Genomic DNA, 14372 nt, shown 5'->3' on the forward strand with positions numbered 1-14372 from the left:
CTGAGAGACAAAAATTAGTATAAGAACATAAACACAAGTCACATTCACATAACCCAAAGTATAACTGGAAATATAAGGTTGGGAATTCTCTCAGAAAAGCCAGACCCCTGTAACCAGATGTGGACACCCTGAGAGGACTGCACACAACTCAGAGCAGCGAGCTTTAGGGAACGATCTGCTTTGTCTCTCTCTAGCAACTGATGAGGTGAATGGAATGGAGCCATTACATCATTCTAAATCCAGGGATATTGAGGTTTTAGCAGGCACAAAGGAATTGGCAACTCTGGTGAGGAATAGCAGAGTCTATGTAAGTCAGCATAAAGTTGACCATGTAAAGAAACTGACAGATTTCATGGGCAGAGGATCTGGTTGTTTTATAGTCCTTGGCTTTGGCTTCGGATTATCTTCCTTTTCACAAATTGTTTCCCAACTCTCTCCCTTCCTTGTTGTCACGAGTCCTGTTTTTTAAATATCTGAATGAGGAGTTAAAAGCATTATATCAACTTCAAGGTATACAGCCGAATACCGGTCAGGCTCTAGGATAAGAATATTGATTCATTGTTTGCAGTACTCATCCATTTAAGTATGTGTGAAGCACTCATTAACTAACACTTACTGAGCGCCTTCATTGTACCGGCCACTGCGCTGGACAGTGGGGATATTGCACATAGTAGTATTCTCCTTCCTCCCAAACCTCTTCTATACCATCCAGTTCTCAAGTTGCAAATGACCAAGGGATTCAAGTTGCAAATGACCCAGGGACTCATCTTCCTGTCTTCCTTATTTTTCCTCCCCCATACCATCAAGCCTGCCAAACCCAGCTGCCAAATAGTTGTTATATTCTTCTTCTTCTCTATATCCATGGCCATCATTTTTGTTGGGATATACAACATCTCCTGTCAGGAGAGTGGCAATCATCGCCTTCCTGTCCTCCATGTTGCCTTCAACCTTGCCTCCTCCCACTTCCTCATGCTTCAAACCACTTTAAAACTCAGTCTACCCTTCATGAATCTATAAAAGTCTCTGGGTGAGCAATTTGGTCACAGATAAGAGGAGTTGTATTAATAGTCACAAGTTTTGTTGTGATAATAACACTTCAGTGATATTTACCCAAGAACATTATTTTTGGAAAAGAAAACAGCTATGTAAAGAAATATAATCTAGCCATATATCTAGTAAGTGAAAAATTTAGAAAATATTTAAGAGTGGAAGAATGGATAAACAAGATGATTTATTAGTACAATGGAATTGTATGCAATGATTATGTAATAAGTATAATATCTCTATATGAACATGAAGATATTTACAAAATAATAAGTGAGATTTTAAAATGAAAAACAATTCTATCATGATAATTATGTATAAAGCACCTATGCATATATATTCTGAACAAAATTCAATCTTGGCATGTATACATTCTTTTACACATTTATTCTCCCCAACCAATCTAATGTAAGATTTAATACTAAAACATAAAATAAATATAAAGAAGTCCAAAATTTTCTGATTTTTCCCATGATCATTTGCCCAGTGCTTCTTCTAAAATATCAATTATAATATTTTTTCAAAAACATTTTAGAGCTCCCTGTTTTTGTGAGTGTTCCCAATATGTATTTGGTCTGTATGTTGGATAATCCAGCATTGATTGCTAAAGGGGGGCTGACTGGTAGAAAGGAACTTCTAACTTTTTCTTTATATACCTCTGTATTTGATTTGCTATACTGAGTACATACCACATTTAAAATTAATTTTATTTTATTATTTTTTAAAGATTTTTATTTATTCATGAGAGACACACACACACATTGAGAGAGAGAGAGAGAGAGAGAGAGAGGCAGAGACACAGGCAGAGGGAGAAGCAGGCTCCTCCCAGGGAGCCAGCTGTGGAACTTGATCCTGGGACTCCAGGATCACGCCCTGGGCCAAAGGTGGCTCTAAACCGCTGAGCCACTCGAGCTGCCCTGAAATTAATTTTAAAAACCCAATGAGATAGAGAAACACAGATGAACCACAAAATCCTATTTGTTTAGTTACTAACATTCAGTGGTAAATATCAAAGGGCTACAGTTTAAGAAATAAAGCATGAGAAATACTTCCAGATTCAGTTAGATCATGTCTCCATAAATAAAACAGAAATAGAAAAGATTATTTTGCTAAACTTAAAAAATAAATTTACTTTTAAGGTAAACAAAGAGTTTAATATTCATAGAAATAGATTATTTTTCTTCACAGCTCAAGCAATAGATCACTTACTCAACCCTCTCCCAGACATAAAAGAACTAAGGGCACAAAATAGGAAGGCTAAGTGCAAAGCACATGTGCACAGTCTGAAAAACCTACAGAAGTCAGCTTCCAGAAAGGAAGGTCCTGTACAGGTGTCCTGGTGCCATGACTGTAGATCATGCAACCCTCAAGTTTGATCCGGTCAGCAGTGGAATGCGATAGAGAGGTCAGACCAAAGTTGGTCGAGGCAGGCTCCCGGGTGGGGTTCAAGGCCGCAGGGGGAGAGAGTGCGGAAGTCGTACCCAGGGGAGCACTAGCAGGCTTTTTGGGGGGGTAAGGGGTTGGGTCTGTGGGGGGAGTAAGGGGTTGGGTCTGGGGGAGTGAGGGGTTGGGTCTGTGGGGGGGTAAGGGGTTGGGTCTGTGGGGGGAGTAAGGGGTTGGGTCTGTAGGGGGGCTAAGGGGTTGGGTCTGTAGGGGGGGTAAGGAGTTGGGTCTGGGGGCGTGAGGGGTTGGGTCTATGGGGGAGTAAGGGGTTGGGTCTGTGGGGGGGTAACAGGCTGGGTCTGTAGGGGGGTAAGGGGTTCGGTCTGTAGGGGGGGTAGGGGTTTGGGTCTGTAAGGGGGTAACGGGTTGGGTCTGTAGGGGGGTAAGGGGTTGGGTCTGTGGGGGCGGGTAAGGGGTTGGGTCTGTAGGGGAGGGTAAGGGGTTGGGTTTGTGTGGGGGGGTAAGGGGTTGGGTCTGTAGGGGAGGGTAAGGGGCTGGGTCTGTGGGGGGTAAGGGGTTGGGTCTGCAGGGGGGTAAGTGGTTGGGTTTGGGGTCGTAAGAGGTTGGGTTTGTGAGGGGGTAAGGGGCTGGGTCTGTGGGGAGGTAAGGGGTTGGGTCTGTGGGGGGATAAGGGGTTGGGTCTGTAGGAAGGCTAAGGGGTTGGGTCTGTAGGGGGAGTAAGGGGTTGGGTCTGGGGGGTGCGGGGTTGGGTCTGTAGGGGGAGTGAGAGGTTGGGTCTGTGGCGGGGGTAAGGGGTTGAGTCATGTGGGGGGAGTAAAGAGTTGGGTCTGTAGGGGGCATAGGGGGTTGGGTCTGGGGGGGTAATGGGCTGGGTCTGTGGGGGGGTAAGGGGTTGGGTCTGTAGGGGGGATAAGGGGTTGGGTCTGTGTGGGGGGGGTAAGGGGTTGGGTCTGTAGGGGAGGGTAAGGGGCTGGGTCTGTGGGGGATAAAGGGTTGGGTCTGTAGGGAGGGTAAGGGGTTGCGTCTGTGGGGAGGTAAGGGATTGGGTCTGTAGGGGGGTAAGGGGTTGGGTCTGTAGGGGGGTAAGGGGTTGGGTCTGCAGGGGGGTAAGGGGTTGGGTCTGCAGGGGAGGTAAGGGGTTGGGTCTGTAGGTGGGGTAAGGGGTTGGGTCTGCGGGGGAGGTAAGGGGTTGGGTCTGCAGGGGAGGTAAGGGGTTGGGTCTGTAGGGGGGGTAAGGGGGTTGGGTCTTTGGGGGTAAGGGGTTGGGTCTGTAGGGGGGGTAAGGGGTTGGGTTTGTGGGGGGGTAAGGGGTTGGGTCTGTGGGGGGGGGGTAAGGGGTTGGGTCTGCAGGAGGTAAGGCGGGAGGTAAGGGGTTGGGTCTGTGGGGGGTAAGGGGTGGGGCTGGGGTCGGGGGTGTGGGGGTAAGTGGTCGGGTCTGTAGGGGGGTAAGGGGTTGGGTCTGCAGGGGGGTAAGGGGTTGGGTCTGTAGGGGGGTAAGGGGTTGGGTCTTTAGGTGGGGTAAGGGGTTGGGTCTGTGGTGGGTAAGGGGTTGGGTTTTGGGGGGGTAAGGGGTTGGGTCTGTGGGGGGTAAGGGGTTGGGTCTGCAGGGAAGGTAAGGGGTTGGGTCTGTGGGGGGGGTAAGGGGTTGGGTCTGTGGGGAGGTAAGCGGTTGGGTCTGTGGGGGGGTAAGGGGTTGGGTCTGTGGGGGGGAAGGGGTTGGGTCTGTGGGGAGGTAAGCGGTTGGGTCTGTGGGGGGGTAAGGAGGTTGGGTCTGTGGGGGGGTAAGGGGTTGGGTCTGTGGGGGGTAAGGGATTGGGTCTGTGGGTGGTAAGGGGCTGGGTCTGTGGGGAGGTAAGCGGTTGGGTCTGTGGGGGGGTAAGGGGTTGGGTCAGTGGGGGGGTAAGGGGTGGGTCTGTGGGGGGGTAAGGGGCTGGGGTCTGTAGGGGGGTAAGTGGTCGGGTCTGTGGGTGGTAAGGGGCTGGGTCCTGTGGGGGGGTAAGGGGCTGGGTCTGTGGGGGGGTTAAGGGGTTGGGTCTGTGGGGAGGTAAGCGGTTGGGTCTGTGGGGGGTAAGGGGTTGGTCTGTGGGGGGGTAAGGGGCTGGGTCCTGTGGGGGGGTAAGGGGCTGGGTCTGTGGGGAGGTAAGCGGTTGGGTCTGTGGGTGGTAAGGGGCTGGGTCTGTGGGGGGGTTAAGGGGTTGGGTCTGTGGGGAGGTAAGCGGTTGGGTCTGTGGGGAGGTAAGCGGTTGGGTCTGTGGGGGGTAAGGGGTTGGGTCTGTGGGGGGGTTAAGGGGTTGGGTCTGTGGGTGGTAAGGGGCTGGGTCTGTGGGGGGGTTAAGGGGTTGGGTCTGTGGGGAGGTAAGCGGTTGGGTCTGTGGGGAGGTAAGCGGTTGGGTCTGTGGGGAGGTAAGCGGTTGGGTCTGTGGGTGGTAAGGGGCTGGTCTGTGGGGGGGTAAGGGGTTGGGTCTGTGGGGAGGTAAGCGGTTGGGTCTGTGGGGGGGTTAAGGGGTTGGGTCTGTGGGTGGTAAGGGGCTGGTCTGTGGGGGGGTAAGGGGTTGGGTCTGTGGGGGGGTAAGGGGTTGGGTCTGTGGGGGGGTTAAGGGGTTGGGTCTGTGGGGAGGTAAGCGGTTGGGTCTGTGGGGAGGTAAGCGGTTGGGTCTGTGGGGAGGTAAGCGGTTGGGTCTGTGGGGAGGTAAGCGGTTGGGTCTGTGGGGAGGTAAGCGGTTGGGTCTGTGGGGAGGTAAGCGGTTGGGTCTGTGGGGAGGTAAGCGGTTGGGTCTGTGGGGAGGTAAGCGGTTGGGTCTGTGGGGAGGTAAGCGGTTGGGTCTGTGGGGGGTAAGGGGTTGGTCTGTGGGGGGGTAAGGGGCTGGGTCTGTGGGGAGGTAAGCGGTTGGGTCTGTGGGGGGGTTAAGGGGTTGGGTCTGTGGGGAGGTAAGCGGTTGGGTCTGTGGGGAGGTAAGCGGTTGGGTCTGTACAGGATCCCAGGGACTCCAGGATCAGGCCCTGGGCCAAAGGTAGACGCTCAACCACTGAGCCAGCCAGGGATCCCCTCTTTTCTTTTTTTAAAAGGATCTTACTTATTGGAGAGAGAGAGAGAGACAGCACAAGTAGGTGGAGGGGCAGAGGGAGAGAGAGAAGTAGGCTCCCCCTGAGCAGGAACACACACAAACGCACACCCCAACATGGGGCTCCATACCAAGACCCTGGGATCTTGACCTGAGCCAAAGGCAGATGTTTAACCACTGCTGAGCCACCCAAGCACCCCTTCCTGATGATTTCTTATCAGTTAGAGGTAGCTCCAAGAGTACAGGAAAGATAGTAAGAAGAGATAAAGTAGATGGATAATAATAAGCTGTTGATAAAGGGACCAATAACATGGAACAGACTGGTGTGTGTGTGTGTGTGTGTGTGTGTGTGTGTGTGTGTGTGTCTCCCTTAGAGGCAGAGGTTGAATTAATCATAATCCTGGTAACACCATTCTCACTCATCCGTGCTGGATCACTCTCTTGACGATTGATTCTCTTCTATTCAAACTTCCTTTTCTTCTCTCTCTCTCTCTCTTTTTTAAAGATTTTATTTATTTATTCATGAGAGACACACAGAGAGCGAGAGAGGCAGAGACACAGGCAGAGGGAGAAGCAGGCTCCATGCAGGGAGCCTGAGGTGGGACTCGATCCCAGGACTCCAGGATCATGACCTGGGCCAAAGGCAGATGCTCAACTGCTGAGCCGCCCGGGCGTCCCTTTTCTTTCTACCTCCTTAACAAACAATCATTCCAATAGATCTAACGTGCTTATCGGCATGCATTCCTATAAAGCATGAATTGGTCTGTTGTTTATGTATTTTTAAATTATATAAAAGGCATTGTGTTATAAATCAGTGTTATCTGGCTGGTTCCCAAATTCTTTGTTACTGGTCTATGTAAGATAGGTAAGAAATTGAGGATTAGCATGTAGAAACTTTTTTCTTATATTATCTTTGCTCAAATTATATTCACTGAACTGCAATTTTATATCTTTGGGATCTAATAATAAATGTTAGGGCCTATACTTTATGCATCCTTACTTTTTAAAAATGTTACTCTTCTAGTAATTTTTAAATTTCATTTTAGGATCTATAGGTCTGTTAATTGTTTAGACATTTAACAAAACTGGTCCTTTACTGCAAATACTTTGAGAAACACTGCCAAGGTCTTCATTGTACTTGCTATCTTTTTCATTCAACACTATGTTAAGATCTACCCCTAATCTAAGTACTTTATAACTTCTCTTGATTTTCTTTTGAAGCCAAGGGTTATAAAATAAATACTTTTTTAAAAAAAGAAAGTGAATATTACTTGGTTTCAAATCTTGTGATTTTATTTATTTATTCATGAGAGACACAGAGAGACAGGCAGAGACACAGGCAGAGATAGAAGGAGGGTCCCTGTGGGGAGCCTGATGTGGAACTTGATCCCAGGACCCCATGATCATGACCCAAGTCAAAGGCAGAGGTTCGACCACTGAGCCACCCACGTGCCCCCTAAATCTATTTTTAATTAATATCTAAATTCGTTGCATTATAGTCAGATAACATAATCTTATAATGGTTTTTCTTTTCTTTTAAGATTTTATTTTTAAGTAATCTCCACACTCAACGTGGGGCTCCAAGTTACAACCTCAAGATCAAGAGTAGCAAGCTCTTCCAACTGAGCCAGCCAGGTACCCCTTGATATTTTGGTTCTTGAGAGAGAGATTTCACAAGTTATTCTGGGACAGAGGAATTATCAGAGATTTAATCGATCCCCTGAAAGTGCACATAAATCATAATCACTCTCCAACAATGATCTACATACCAGAAAACTATTAATAATTTTTTCCCTTAAGAAAGAAAACAAAATAAAGATAGACAGTGATAAACATAAGCTTTGGTCCAAATGGCCCTGTAGCCATGGCCCCTTACAAGTACTAAATAGTAGACTTGACCATTGACTTGTAGAACACTTCTCAGTATCGGGTTTGAAAGACTTTTGGGAAGGCTGACTGGCACAATTTCAAGCTTTTGCTTATTCAATTTAATTGGGAAATATCTGAAGGTACAAACTGAGATAAATTCTGAATCGTGACATTTAATCGGGTTTACAACTGTATCAAAAAGGTGTTTCCCAAATCCAATTCCAGTATTCTTGCCCCACCCCCCCACCTCCACCTTTCCCAGATGCTTACCCAGCTTTTCTTTTACTGGCAACTTCAAAAGCCCAAAACGACCTCTGGTAGAAGGGAAACCTCCCTAAATAAATCTGAATGTTGACTCCCCCTAGATAAACATGGATAGATTCCACTCTTGTGATGAAAGTGGACTCTTCCAAATCATCAGGGGCAAATAGTTAAAGTGTGACTTTAAAAAAATTGACCTAACTTTAAGAGACCTTGGACTGGCAATGTTTTCCTTCCTAATTTGCTCTCCTTACATCACAAAGCTGTGGTAAGAGTCAAATGAGAGAACATGACAATTGCTTCAGAAATAAAAAAATAAATAAATAAATTGGATTTTGCTGTTAAGATTGGCATTGCTGCATGGGATTTGAATCCAGTGCCAGTTGAGCTTGGCAATATAATTTTAAGACTTTAATAATTCTTGCTTCTATTTTATAATGATATATATATATATCATATATATGTGTGTATTTTTGCAAGAAAGTTATAAAGATACTGCAGAGAGTTCCATATACTCATCACCCAGTTTTCTCTCCTGCAAACATATTACCCTGATTCATTTGTCAAGTCCATGAAACTAACTCTAATGTTACTATTTCCTAACTGCCACACTTTATTCCCTTTCATCGGTTTTTACACCAATGTCTTTTTTCTGTTCTAGGATCCTGTCCAGGATATAACATTACATTTCATTGCCACATCTTCTTCATCAACTTTCTTAACAGTTTCTAAGCCTGTCCTTGTTTTTCCTGACACTGACAGTTTAGAGGAGTATATTCTGCTATAGTAGTCAGATATTTTGTAAAAAGTCCTCCAACTGGGGCTTCTCTGCTGCTATTCTCAATATGTTTTGTTTACCTAAGCAAAACTTTACCCAAATGCATTCTTTAAAATGTCTTGGTTTTACTATGGAATGACCCATTTAAAGTAGGTTCCTGGGACACCTGGGTGGCTCAGTGGTTGAGCATCTGCCTTCCGTTCAGGTCCTGATCCTGGGGTCCTGGGACCGAGTCCCACATCAGCCTCCCAACAGGGAGCCTGCTTCTCCCTCTGCCTATGTCTCAGCCTCTCTCTCTGTGTCTCTCATGAATAAATAAATAAATAAATAAATAAATCTTAAAAAAAAAAAAAAAAGGTTCCCGGGGCACCTGGGTGGCTCAGTCGTTAAGTGTCCAACTGGGTTTCCGGCTCAAAGTCCTGAGATCGAGCCCTGCTTCCAGTCCCATGCTCAGCAGGGAATCTGCTTGAGGTTCTCTCCCTCTGCCCCTCCTGACTTGTATCACCAGTCTCTCTCTCAAAAATAAATAAATATATAAATATTTTTAAAAAATAGTTCCAATAAGAATCACAAAGAAATTTATTTTGATAATTAAATTATTCATACTTTTAATATAATTTCTTGCTGTGAAAAGTCTAAGTTACCTAAAAATGCTATTTCCCCAGACCTTAATATATCATTTTAAATCAGTACCAACTGATATATCTTGTTTGATAATCTTTAATAGAACCACAGTGAAACCAGCAAAGAAGTGTACCAAATTTAGTGGACTTAAGTTGTATGATGCTAGAATGAATCCATGTTGTTGATATTAACACATCAATTAATTATTCATCTGTATAATGGTTTTACCTTTCAAAAATAACACATATTTTAATGCATGCTCAAAACAATTTGATAAATTTACTAAAGCACATTGTAAGTATAATTAATTTATCTTGAAAATGAAGTATTTAATGGACAACACAGTTAAAAAATGACAAGAAGTAAAAAAAAAAATGACAAGAAGTAAAGCAATGGGAAAAACACAGGGACCTCACTTTTACCCATCTTTCTTCCTCTCCCTCCTTTTTCCTCCCTCCCTCTCTCTTTTTCTCTCACACATACACACATGTCACATACACACATACTCAAAACTACTTGATGGAAACCTGATTAAAAGTGCTTAAGTGGGTCACCTGGCTGGCTCAGTTGGTAGAGCATCCAACTCTTGATCTCAAGGTCGTGAGTTCAAGCTCCATATTGGGCATGAAACCTATATTAAAAAAAAAGAAAAAAATATTTAAGCAGAAGACCATGAAAATAATGCATCAGGACAGAGAGGGAGAGAGAGAGAGAGAGAGAGAGAGAGAGAGAGAAAGAACTATTAATATATTTTTGGAATGTTTTAGAATTTGATTTCAAAAATACTAAAAAATCATTCCATTAAATGGCTATTAATTTGGAGACCGTTCAAATGTAACAAAATAGATTTCTTTTCTGCATAAGTAGATTAAAGAGAAAACTGCAGTGTGACAGACACATACGAGATCAAGGAAACCATTTTTTTCTCCCTCCTCAGTTTTGTAAATCCAGTTCAGAATCATTTCTGTATGTTTAAGGAAATTCCCATCTTTTCTCTAGAGCTATAACTTCCAGGGAAACCATCTGGAACCATCAGGGTACTGATGAGTTCTGAAAGTAAAAGTCCCATTAGTTACTCTTACATATATCATCAACCACTCATTCACCTGTCACAGTAAACAGCTTGGTTAAAAAACAACTTTTGCAATACCCTTGAATGCAGGAGACAAATAGAGAAAATCAGATACACAAAACTAAGTAGCCTTCCCATTGTTTCCCAGTGAATCCTTTATAGATTTAGTCTCTGCTGTAAGACCTGAGTCAGAGACCCCGAAAGAGACTGTACCAGAATTGCCGAAATTTTCATAATTGAGGCATCTCAAATTTTAGAAATTAATTTTAGTACTTTCTAACTCTGCATTTAACATTGTGTTGATAAAACATGTCCTGTCAAAGCGCCATTATCTTCTTTTAATTAGGACAATAATAAAATTACAGATTCATATAGATTTATGCTAGAACATAGAGTGAGGGCAGCCCGGTGGCTCAGTGATTTAGCGCCGCCTTCTTCCCAGGGCCTGGTCCTGGAGACCCAGGATCGAGTCTCACATTGGGCTCCCACATGAAGGCTTCTCTCTGCCTGTGTCTCTGGCTCTCTCTCTCTCTCTCTGTGTCTCTAATGAATAAATAAATAAAATCTTAAAAAAAAAAAAGAACATAGAGTGAATATTTTTCAGAAACATCTTGCATTTTTTAGACCTGAATTAAGTGTGATATTTTAAGAAATATTTTATATGAAATGTAATAGAAAGTAATACAGAAAAGATTCTCTGCTCTGTGTTTCAACAGTACTTTGAATATACATCACAGAATTTTTTCTAATGTTTTGCATTAGGTTAAACCATATGAAATTGCAGGTATTCATCATTTGGATCTACAAAAATGCAATTTTATGTGGTTTACCTTCTTGGTGGCATATGTATTTGATTTGCTCACCAATTTTTTAAAGATTTTTTTTTAATTTATTTATTCATAGAGACAGAAAGAGAGAGAGAGAGAGGCAGAGGCACAGGCAGAGGGAGAAGCAGGCACCATACAGAGAGCCCGACATGGGACTCGATCCGGGGTCTCCAGGATCACGCCCTGTGCTGAAAGCCAGCGCTAAACTGCTGAGCCACCCAGGATCCCTATGTCACATGCTTTTAAAAAATGATACTCCTTGTATTATTTGTCTCCTGTTCATCTCTTGGATTCCTGGCTAGACAAAACCTACTTCTCCGTAGGTTATAATACAGCTTGTTCATGGGAGGGAGGGCCCAGCCTGATAGGGTTCAGTCCTGCAGGGTCAGGCCAAAAGAACGCCTCACAAAAAATTCCTGGTTACAGAATTCTAGCACTGCAGAGAAGACATGGGAACTTTCAATTTTGTAGCACTGGGACATTCTAGGAACAACAAAAATGACCATTTCTGGGTCTTCTAATGTGTATATCCAAGTTATGTGCCATATTATATAATTCTCACAGGAACCCTGCAAGATAAATATTGCCATCCTCATCTCACAGATAAGTAAACTTGCTCAAAGAAGCAAGTTTGGCTACATCTATGTGACTTAGCTAGAATCCAGATCCCATTCTCTGCAAAGGCCATTCTTCTTCCACTGTACTGTGCTGCCACTGTGACAGCCTTTCATTCCTCCAACAAATACTTATTAGTGTTTACTCTAGGCCTGATTTTTTTTTAAGATCTTATTTATTTATTTGAGAGAGAGAGAGAATGTGCGCAAGAGAGCACGAGTTGGGGGAGGGGCAGAGGGAGAAACAGACTTTGCTGGGCAGGGAGCCCCACATGGGGTGGTGACCTGAGCTGAAGGCAAACACTTAACCGACTGAGCCACCCAGATGCCCCTCTATGCCTAATCTTGTACTAGGCAGTGTGCCTTGGCCTCATGAAGCTTAGTTTAGGGGGACACAAACAAATAACTTCCCAAAATATTCATTTTCTTGATAATGTGATAAAATATGAAGGGATAAATACATGAAGTGATAAAATATATGATAAAATATGAAGAGAAACAAAACTTTGTTAATGGTATGGCTGTTCTGTAAGTAAGCTGGTCCAAGAAGGCCTCTCTGAGGAGATACCGTTTGAGAAAACACTTGGATGTACTGATTCTTTTTTTTAAAAAAAAATATTTATTCATGAGACATGCAGAGAGATAGGCAGAGGGAGAAGCAGGTTCCTCGCAGGGAGTCCCATGTGGGACTTGATCCCAGGACCCCAAGATCAGGAGCTGAGCCAAAGGCAGACACTCAACCACTGAGCCACCCAGGTGCCATGGGACAAAACATATTAAACTGTATTTGTCATTTTTCTGAAATTCAAATTTTACTGGGCATCCTGGTTTTTTGATGTACAGATTCTTGAGGGAATCATGGAACAGCAATGAGAAAAGCTAAAGATGGTACCTTGGAAATGCCTTGATGTGGCTCAGAACTGGGGCATTCCACCAAATGAATGCTTTCTGTTCAAACTGTTTTCTGTTAACTTACTTTGAATTCGATTATGTTCAACCGAATCACCTGAAGCCCACCAGGTTACTCTCTAGGAGCATCTTCCATATACTGTGTTCACTTCCCAAGAGGAACACTTCCTGCGAGCAGACAAAGTCACCTGAAGAGGTCAGGCCTCCCTCAAGTTTCTATCCATGCCTGGCATTTTGCCAGTTTAGTCACTGCCGATTGAGAATAACTCAACTTTCCATGGAATCATTGTCTTCCAGAACCTGGATGGGCTCTAGGGTTCCCTTTTGCAGCTGCCTCTAGAAATCCAAGAAAGCAACATTAGGAGTGAGCTTGATCAAAAGAACCTTCCATAGAGCAAGCAGTGAAGGAGGGTGCTGCCTTGTACCAGGACTTTCATGCACTTACAGCAAGCTTCACATGCCTATAGTGCCTGAGGGCATGGCGGGTCAACTTTGCCCTCATGTTTTCTTGCTCAGTGAGGGCCCATGCCTTTTGGGACAACAGAAAGACCAATTAAAATATGTCCATTCTCAACACTGTGATCCAGTGAAGGATAGTACTCCTACAGTGATAAATGCCATGAGTGGTACATGGTCTAAAGAAGTATGGAAGAGCAAGAGATTGCTTTTAATTGGAGAGATGGAATCAGGTATGATGTAAAGTGTCTAGCAAACTCCGTGGCACTTAGCAAACACTCAATAAATATTAGGTATTACTATTATCAGAAATGACTTCACATAGGGAGCAGAATTTGAGGCAAAGTAGGTTTGCCAGAAAATTACAAAATGCACAGTTAAATACGCATTTCTGATAGCACTTTTTAGTATATGTATATCCCAAAGATTGCATGGGACAAAACATATTAAAATGTATTTGCCGTTTTTCTGAAATTCAAATTTTACTGGGCATCCTGGTTTTTTGTTTGCTAGATCTGGCCAGGACAGTTTTCATATGAAGATGAAAAGCAGAGAGAGTAGACTGGCATGTCCAAAGACACAGACACAGGAAAGAGTGGTATTTTTTCATGGCACTTTATGTTCTCTAATAGTTGTTAACACTCACTGAGTACTTTCTACGTGGCAATCACTGCTCTGAGGGCTTTACAAAGATCAACTCATTTGTTCTTCATAAAAGCATGTAATTTGCCCCAAAGCACAGAGCTGGGAAATGGTGTAATTGAGATTATGAACATAAGATGTTTGGCTCCAGGGTCTACTGTCTTCATCATATTGGATAGAGGAAAAGAATCCATTCAAGGTAACTTATAGAAGGACTTCAGGGTCAGCCTATCACTACTGTCATTTTTTGAAAATTTATTTATTTATTTATTTATTTAAGAAGAGGGGGAGGGACAGCGGAAGAGGGAGAAGCAGACTCCCTGCTGAGCAGTGAGCCAGAAGCAGGGCTCCATCCCAGGACCCTGAGATCATGACCTGAGCCGAAAGTAAGAGTCAGATGCTCAGCCACCTGAGCCACCCAGGTGCCCCCACCACAGTCATTTTTAAAAAGTCAGATCATCCAACCATAATTCTTACACAAAGTGAAATATTTGCCAAATCTCTGTTTGCAGTGGGCTACTGCTAGCCTGCCTCAGCCACCCTCCATATTGTCTCAAGTACTCCAAGTACTCGAGCAGGGGTACATCTTCCTATGTTTTCCTCTTGCATTTCTAAAGTCATCCTGTTCCTGGAATGTGAGGTTGTCCTGGAATTGCCCCAAGGTACCTTTGCAACAGCTTATCAAAAGCAAACAAGCATGGGGGAATTGAGCAAGAACTTCTGGGACACCATCCATAGAGAAGCAGCAAGGGTTGTAGAGCGCATGTGGACTGTCTAAACAGGACAAAGATAATGATTAATCAAACCTCC

The sequence above is a fragment of the Vulpes lagopus genome, chromosome 23 (assembly GCF_018345385.1).
Source record: "Vulpes lagopus strain Blue_001 chromosome 23, ASM1834538v1, whole genome shotgun sequence".
Classification (NCBI taxonomy): Eukaryota; Metazoa; Chordata; class Mammalia; order Carnivora; family Canidae; genus Vulpes; species Vulpes lagopus.